Source organism: Capsicum annuum, unplaced genomic scaffold (genome assembly GCF_002878395.1).
Source record: "Capsicum annuum cultivar UCD-10X-F1 unplaced genomic scaffold, UCD10Xv1.1 ctg82686, whole genome shotgun sequence".
Taxonomy (NCBI): Eukaryota; Viridiplantae; Streptophyta; class Magnoliopsida; order Solanales; family Solanaceae; genus Capsicum; species Capsicum annuum.
Genome location: NW_025893499.1, coordinates 454,331 through 462,930, shown reverse-complemented (window position 1 = coordinate 462,930; position 8,600 = coordinate 454,331).

Here is an 8,600-nt window from a genome sequence, read left to right as displayed (position 1 = left end):
CCATCGAAAAGGAACCTCCTTCCAAGTCAATATGGTCATAGGGGCTAAAATAATAGCAAAACCTTCTACAAAGTGTCTATATGGCAAAAACAATGAAGCTACGAACCTCAGTTGGAGATGTAGGTCAAGACCAATAATTAATTGCCTAGGGTCTACTATGATATCATCCTTAGACACCATATGTCAAAGGAATGTCACCACCTCAAGCCAAAACTCACACTGAAAGAACTTAGGAAAAGGCACATGATCTCTCAAAGTCTGGAGTATGATCCTTAAATGTTGTGCATGCTCTTCTCTACTCTTCAAATACACAAGGATGTTGGCAATGAACACAATAAAAAAAGAATACAAATAAGTCTTGAATACTCGATTCATCAAATCCATGAATGCGGCTGGGGCATTAGTCAACCCAAATGATATCACTAAGAACTCATAATGACCATAACGAGTCCTAAAAGCTATATTCAGGATATCCTTAGCCCAAATCCTCAACTGGTGGTAACCAAATCTCAAATCAATCTTAAAAAAAATACTACCACACCCTGAAGCTAGTCAAATAAATCATCAATGCGTGACATAGGATAAAGGCTCTTCACTGTCACCTTAATAAACTACCTATAATCAATCTACATATGCATAGAACCATCTTTCTTCTTTATAAACAGTACAAGAGATCCCCAAGAAGACATACTTGGTCTAATAAAATCCTTACCAAGAAGATCTTGAAGCTGAGAATTTAGCACCTTAAGCTCGGCAAAAACCACACGATAATGATGAAACTGGAGGTGCACCATCTTATAAGGGACTAGGTCCCTTAAAGTCGTCACAGACAATAAAATAGTGAAGTAGTAAAAAACAACACTTTATAGGAAATTAAAGAACAGAAAGATTTAACATGGATACCTCTTTGCTCAAGGGAGGAAAAACCATGGCTTACCTTCACAACACTCAAGAATCTAATATAATAAAACTCATAATTACAGACTCCACTTTGTACCTAACTCTAAGCTCCACTAGTTTGTAATAACTCTATTACAAACTCTCCTTGAAAACTCTATCAAGTTCTCTCCTCAATATTGATTAACTCTAAAAAATATCAACTCAAATAACTCTACCTAATCACTCAACAAACACAAGAAAAGAATTACTCTTATAAGATGAGTAATTAATTATAGACCAAGACTTGACTCAAGACAAACACTCTCGCAGCACACAAATGCTCTGAACTTATGTAATATTTGAGTTTTCACTGATTTCTCTTTTGAATAATCAGATTGCAAAAACTATAAATTAAGAAGCATTCTTGTATATTTATAGCTGGATAATGATTAGGGTAGATTTTCTATTGGGCCAGGTGTCCTGATTGGTACACAACTCACTTGCATAGTTTGTTACACTAACAGACAAAACTGCACAAGACATATGTTTTGATAAAGACTTAGGGACCTGGTCCCTTGTTGTCAGTTGATCCTCATCAAAACAAGATATAACAATCTTACCCCTTTTTATGATGACAAACCAACCATAGATTTTTCAGCATTAAAGTTTATTCAACTCATTAAAGCAAAATGATCACCACTACTATCGATGAATATTCCCTATCACTCTGCACCATGCTTTCCCCTATCCCCTATTACTATGCACCAACATAACCCTCTGTCAATATGCCATCATGCTTCTCCAATATTTAATATATGTGCCTACATCTGCACTTCAACACCTATATATGCTACCTAGTCCCTAACACATGAATTCAATATTTCCCCTTTTGGCATTATTGAAAAGTGATAATAGTAAACTAAGAGTAAAATAGGCACAAGTTGGTTAACTCATGGCCACTGGGGAAATACTAACATGAAGTACAACTTTTAAAGTAAAGAAGATACAGATGAAACACACAAACAAGGATTCATTCATATTTAAAATTTAAGCATCATTTTAGAGAAAGATTTAAATATTCCATAGAAAAAGCCACAGGAATCAAGAAAATTTAAATAGGTGAAGGACTTAGGAAAAGGGTTTGGAGAAGTAGAGCCATCTTATTATTTTTTGTAGTATGATAGTGTAACAATTCGTTGGTTTGCTGCTTTATTTCTACATTCAAGCTAAGAACCTCATGAGTTAGAGTTGAAACTCTCCTTTTTAGTTCAGCATTCGCAGTTCTAAGCTCTTCAAAGACACTTAAATACTTATTAGAAAGATGCTGAATTGTCATTTTTAATTTGCTAATCTCTACATCCTTAGCAGTTGTGTTGAGCTTCAATTCCTTAATTTCTTTGCTGAGCTTCTTTTAACAGATGGTTCCTGATTTTTTTTCCACACACTTAGTTTTAATTAGAGTTTTCATACCAAACAGTTGTATTACAATTCTAGGAGTTCTATTTTCACAGACAATCCCAAAATGATCAAATAATCTATTCAACCAGTATCCATAAGACATGCCATGTTTTCCATTTTTCCCATGAACAACTTTATGTATATGCTTTATCATTAAAGCAGGTAAACTAATAAACTCAAAACTGCTAAGATACTCACATACAAATCAGCAACTGAAGCAATGTTCCTCTTATGTGATCTAGGCAGAATCACTTTGTTAAAAAAATCAAAGACTAATTGTAACTCATTTTTGATTGATTTCCTATTTACTTCAGTCATAGATTTTCCTTTAACCTTTGATGCATTTTCTGTAAACTCTATTGAGGGCTATTGTTTTGAGATAGTCCTTACACTATTGATAGAAACAACTAAAATTCTTCCAAGTAATATAGCATTAAGATTCAACTTCTTCCCTTGAACTACAATGACCATATTCAACCTATCTTCGAGAAAATCCAATGTGGAATGAAATTCCCTAACTACCTCATCAAAGACTATGGTAATAGGTCCTTCCATAAGATGGAGCCATTTTTTATGTTTAACCAGCTCAAGTAATTCCATCATGCCTGGTTTTGTTAATACACTTGAGTTAAAAACCCTATTAGTCAGTACCTTTTGATTTTTCAAAAACCCATTTCTAACTTCTTTGGGCACAATCTTACTTTCATCCTCCCATTTTCTTCTAATAGAAGAAATGATATATTTCCTTTTAGTTATTTTTCTCTTTTTAGGTCCAGGTCTCTCTAAAGTCTGCTGCTTCACAGTAGGACTCCTAGATTTCACTCTAGAACTTTGTTTTCACGCTGACATCTTGTGTCTTAGGACCAAACAAACTCTTTTTTAAGTTATTTAATTGCAAAATAAGATTTTTAGCAACCCAATCATCACTTGTCATAACACTATTAGAAAGGTTATGTGTTTTTTGGCATAAATCTTCATCAATGAGTAGAGTGAAGAAGGAGTTTAGCTTTGAAAGGATAGGATGACTTAACTTGGTTGAATCTTTGAATAAAATGGAATTTTCAAACAATGAGACTTTAGGAAAAAGATCAACCATTTTCTTATGAATTTTATTCACTTGAGGTTCATCCTAGAAGGTGGCTGTGATGACTAGTTCAGTCATTTGTTATCCTGATAGGATGTGAAAGATGAAGATGGCTTGAAGTTTTGAAGAAGGTTTGAGAATGGGTTCTTATCTACACTAAATTATGAGGACATAGATATTTTGAATTAGGTTCCCCTTTGAAAGGAAAAAGACCACAAATATTGTAAAGGCATTAGGGGACATATACGTACAAGGATGAGCTTTTGAAGGATTGAGAAGAGATTAATTTCAATTTTTGGGAGAAACCTTTCTTATTAGGATAACACAAATTTTTAACACCGAGAAAGAAGATGTGACATTTTTTGATAGAATGGAAAATGCACATTCACAATACCAACTTGAGAGATGGGGCTAGGTATCTCTCTTTATTGAGTGATTCGTTAAATTTGTGTTTGTCTCAACTATTTTCTTCCAAAGTTATTCCAATGCATATATACCTGCAAAGGTATAATACTAAGTTAGACCAACAAGTACATACTTGATCAACCCCAGCCTCAACCTATTCTTTATAATTGTTCCTTGTGAGGAGACTTAGTAAAGATGTCTTTTGTAAGATCTTCAGTCTTGCAAAACTTTATGCAAATAGCTCCCTTCTCAATGTTATCTTTAAGAAATGATGCCTTACATTAATATGCTTGGTCCTCTTATGCTGCACTAGATTCTTAGCCATGTTAAGAGCACTTGTATTGTCTCACATCAAAGGGATAATGTCTGAGAAAATTTCAAAATCCTTCAGTTGTTATTTGATCCATAACAATTGAGCATAACAAGAAGCTGCAGCCACATACTTAGATTAAGCAGTAGATAAAAAAACTAAATTCTGATTTGTAGAACCCTAAGAGATCAAGGAAGAACCCAAAAAATAAGCATTCCTAAGGTGTTTTTTCTATCAACCAAATATCAAGCATAATCAGATTAGCATACTCCTATTAAATCAAAACTGTCTCTATATAGATAGTACAGGACCAGGCCCCCTATCCCTTAAAGATATGTGAGAATTCTTTTTGCAGCTTTCAAATGACTCCTTTGGGAAAGCCTAAAATATGGAACACATTCCTACACTAAATACAATATTTGACCTACTTGCAGTGAGATATAGTAAGGATTTGATAATTCCTTTATACATAGTCAATTAACCTAGGGACCAAATTCATTATCATTTATCTTTGAACTGGTTCCAACTGGAGTTTCAATTGTCTTGGCATCTTCCATATTGTATTACTTCAGTAGCTTTTTGATGTGCTTCTCTTGACAAATCATTGTCCTTTGAGAAGTTTGCTTGATCTTTAGGCCTAGGAAGAAACTCAATTCACCCATCATGCTCATTTCAAATTCACTCCCCATTGTCTTTGCAAACTCTTAACATACTAATTCAAAAGTAGCTCTAAAGATTATGTCATCAACATATATTTAAACAATTAGTAAATTTCTACCTCTAGACTTTAGAAAGAGAGTATTGTCAATTTCCCCTTTTAAAACCATTTTTCTAGAAGAGACTTTGAAAGTCTCTCATACCTTGCTTCAGACCATAGAGAGCTTTGTCCAATTTAAGCACATGATGAGGAAAATCTATATCTTCAAATCCTGGAGGTTTCTTAACATAGACTCCTTCTTCAGATTTCCATTCAGAAAGCACTTTTGACAACCATTTGGAAGAGTTTGAATCCCATGTAGGCATCAATACAATAAAATTTTTGATATCCTCTATCCTTTCTACAGGGAAAAATGTCTCATCATAGTCAATTACTTTCTCCTTGTTATAACGTTGAACTACAAGTCTTGGTTTATTTTTGTTGATAGATCCATGTTCATCCTGCTTATTTTTGTACACCCATTTGGTCCCAATAATTGTTCTGTCAATAGGTCTGGGGACCATGTACTAGACTTTACTTCTTTCAAGTTGCTGAAGCTTTTTCTGTATTGCATTAATCCCATTAGCATCTTTCAGAGCTTCTTTCATATTTTTGGGCTCAAAATGGGACAAAAATGTTTAAAATGCCATGAATTTGTGGCTTGAGCTCTTATTTGGACACTAGATTCCAAAGGTGTAGTCATATTCTCAAGTGGGTGAGAATATTTGTGCCTCCAGTTTGATCTTCTAACATAAGTTCCATTAGGACCAAGTCCCTGAGGAGTTTGACTGGACCCTTCTTGATATTCTTTAACTGGAGCAAGGGTTTGTAACTGAGATCCTGGATCACCATCATCTTTATTTTTCCTAAATGCATCATTTATTCCTTGATAATCATCTTCAATAATATCATCTCTTTGAATAGGAATGAGTTCTTCAATATCGGTATCTTTAACATCACCTGGATTCATAAACTTTCCTATCTCATAAAATACCACATGAATACTTTCTTCTATACAAAGAGTTCTTTTATTGAAAACTCTATATGTTTTGCCTATTGAGGAGTAGCCCACAAATATTGCCTTATCACTTTCAGAGTCAAACTTTCCCAATTCATTCTTCCCATTTTTTAGCACAAAGCACTTGCACCTAAAAGCTTTAAAGTAGTCAACTTAGGCTTTTTATTGACCACAAGCTTATATGGGTCTTGTTTAGGAGAGATCTAACCAAACACCTATTTGTCACATAACAGATAGTATTAACAACTTCAATACAAAAACTCTTTAGAAGCCCACTGTCAATCAACATGGTTCTGGCAATCTCTATGAGAGTTTTGTTCTTTCTTTCAACTACTCCATTTTGATGAGGAGTCCTAAAAGTAGAGAAGTTGTGACTGATTCCATGTTCATCACAAAATCCTGCAACTTGGGATTTCTAAAATTTAGTTCCATGATTAGATTTGAATTCAATAATTTTACAATTCAGTTTCATTTGAATTTGCTTGGCAAAAGTTATCAGAACCTCATAGGTTTTTATCCTTAGTTCTCGGGAATATTGTCCAGGTGGATCTATAGTAGTCATCCACAATGACAAATACTTACTTCGTTCCTTCTCTACTTTATACTTTAACAAGTTCACATAGATCCATGTGCAAAATCTCAAGGGGTCTAGAAGTAATCACCTACTTCTTTAGATTAAAGAAAGACCTAGTTTGTTTGCCCTTAACACAAGCATTACAAACCTTGTTGTTTGAAAATTTAAGCTTTGGCAAGCCATGGAATAGGTCCTTTGAAATCAACTTGTTCAACCAAGAGAAACTTATATTTCCCAACCTTCTGTGCCATAGATCAACATTTTTTGAAACATCCTGGGTTTTGGTACTTAGAAAATTTCATAGCTTTTTTGCTTCTATACATCATATGAATGAGGGTAATTATCTTATGATAAGGTATAACTAGGTTGGTCTTGTTCATTTGGTGACCAGTATGAGTGGTTGAGTTTTTGGAATGGGTACAACTTGGGTGGGTATGAGTCGTATGGTTGGTGACGGGTCGTAGGGTTAGGTTTTTCTTTACATAATCTGAAACTTAGTAACTTAATTTGGATCTGAGTACAAGTGGCTCACTATGAGTCATGAGATAGTGTACGAGTCGTATAGTCCAACTCATATGTTGGACAGTGTCAACCCCTCTTGATTCTACTTAGGTATGGTTTATAGGTACCAATTGTATTTTTGGGTATGAGTGGGACTTAGGAGTCGTAGGTTGGTCAGTATGGGGGGTTGAGATTTTGCTTAGGGTACGAGTGGAGGGTACCCCTCATATCCTAGGGTAGGATTAAGGGGGTAGTTGCACCCACCTACGAGAATTTTATGCATCAGGACATTTCCCCTTATACCACCACATATAGACTTGGTTAATAACAAATGGAACGATGGTTTTTTATTATGTGAAAATGGTTTTAATTGGGCAATAATGGTAGGGTGTGATAGCTAACCATGAAGGTATGAGTCTAATGAAAGAACACTAGAAACTCATGTATGTCGACATGATGATTGGCCATGATGACTATATGGGGGTACATGGGAATCCTCTAAGTTACACTTGTCTATATATATCATGGAAAATGAAGGGTACTTGTGAATCATCTACGCCTATGGTATCTATAATTCATGAAGCTACACACATCGGGGCCTATTTAGGGGAACACTTAGCCCATATAGCCCTGGGTGGTTCTAGGACGATTAAGCTACACATACCTAGGTTAATGGTTCTTTAATGGTTGCTAAACCCGATTCCCTTTCTCTGCATGATATATATATATATATATATGTATGTGTGTGTGTATGTGTATGCATATGGTTGGTTTACTTGGGTTTAAAGGTTGACATTATTTTATCCTTATCTTGAGTACTTGCTAGCGTTCACCCGCTAACCCGTCTTTGGGCGGCTGTATCCATACGCAATGCAGGAACTAACTATTCCAATCCTCTTGCTGTGATCAAATTCGAGATCAGCTATTGGATTGAAGTGGTGAGCTTCCATATTCTGGAAGGATCTATTTAATATCATGGATATATTTACATACTTAAGTTATTTTATGGACATTGGTTTTGGATATGGTTGGAGGCATGTCCCAATCGGATATTGTTTTTCCTTTGGTTAAAGGCTTTGTGGAACTACTATGGGTTGGAATGGGTGGTGTCGGTAGTGGTGTCAGCCTTAGTATTGGCATTGGTATTGGGGCTTGATAGCCTTTGAACTCACGAAAATGGAGACACAAAACACAAAAACCAGCAAGCACATAAAGAGAAAACAACACACCAAGAAGAAAGGAGATGAAGAAGAATGCAAAAATATTAAAGATAGTAAAGTGACCCTTACTTCCACTAGATGATTAACAAAAGGAGATGTATCAAATCTCCAACCACACCTCACAAATGGAAGTTCAAACCACTCTCTTAGGTGACCCAAAGGACTCACACTTCCTTAAGCACACCTTTCTTGCCAATTGACCCAATACAAGTGAAAAACCTATTTCAATGTATTTAAGGCCCTAGTTTCAGATTTCAAGTTACAGTTAGAGAGTAAAAACTACAACTAAGAGTAATATTCAATGACATCAAAATCTAAGGAAAATAGAAGCTAATAGGTCTAGTTATACTATTACATAACAATGACTAAAATACCCTTAATTAAGGGTGCTCCTTTGGAGTATAAAAGAGAGCCATCAAAAGACAATATTGCCCTTAATAATCCCAAGTATAGG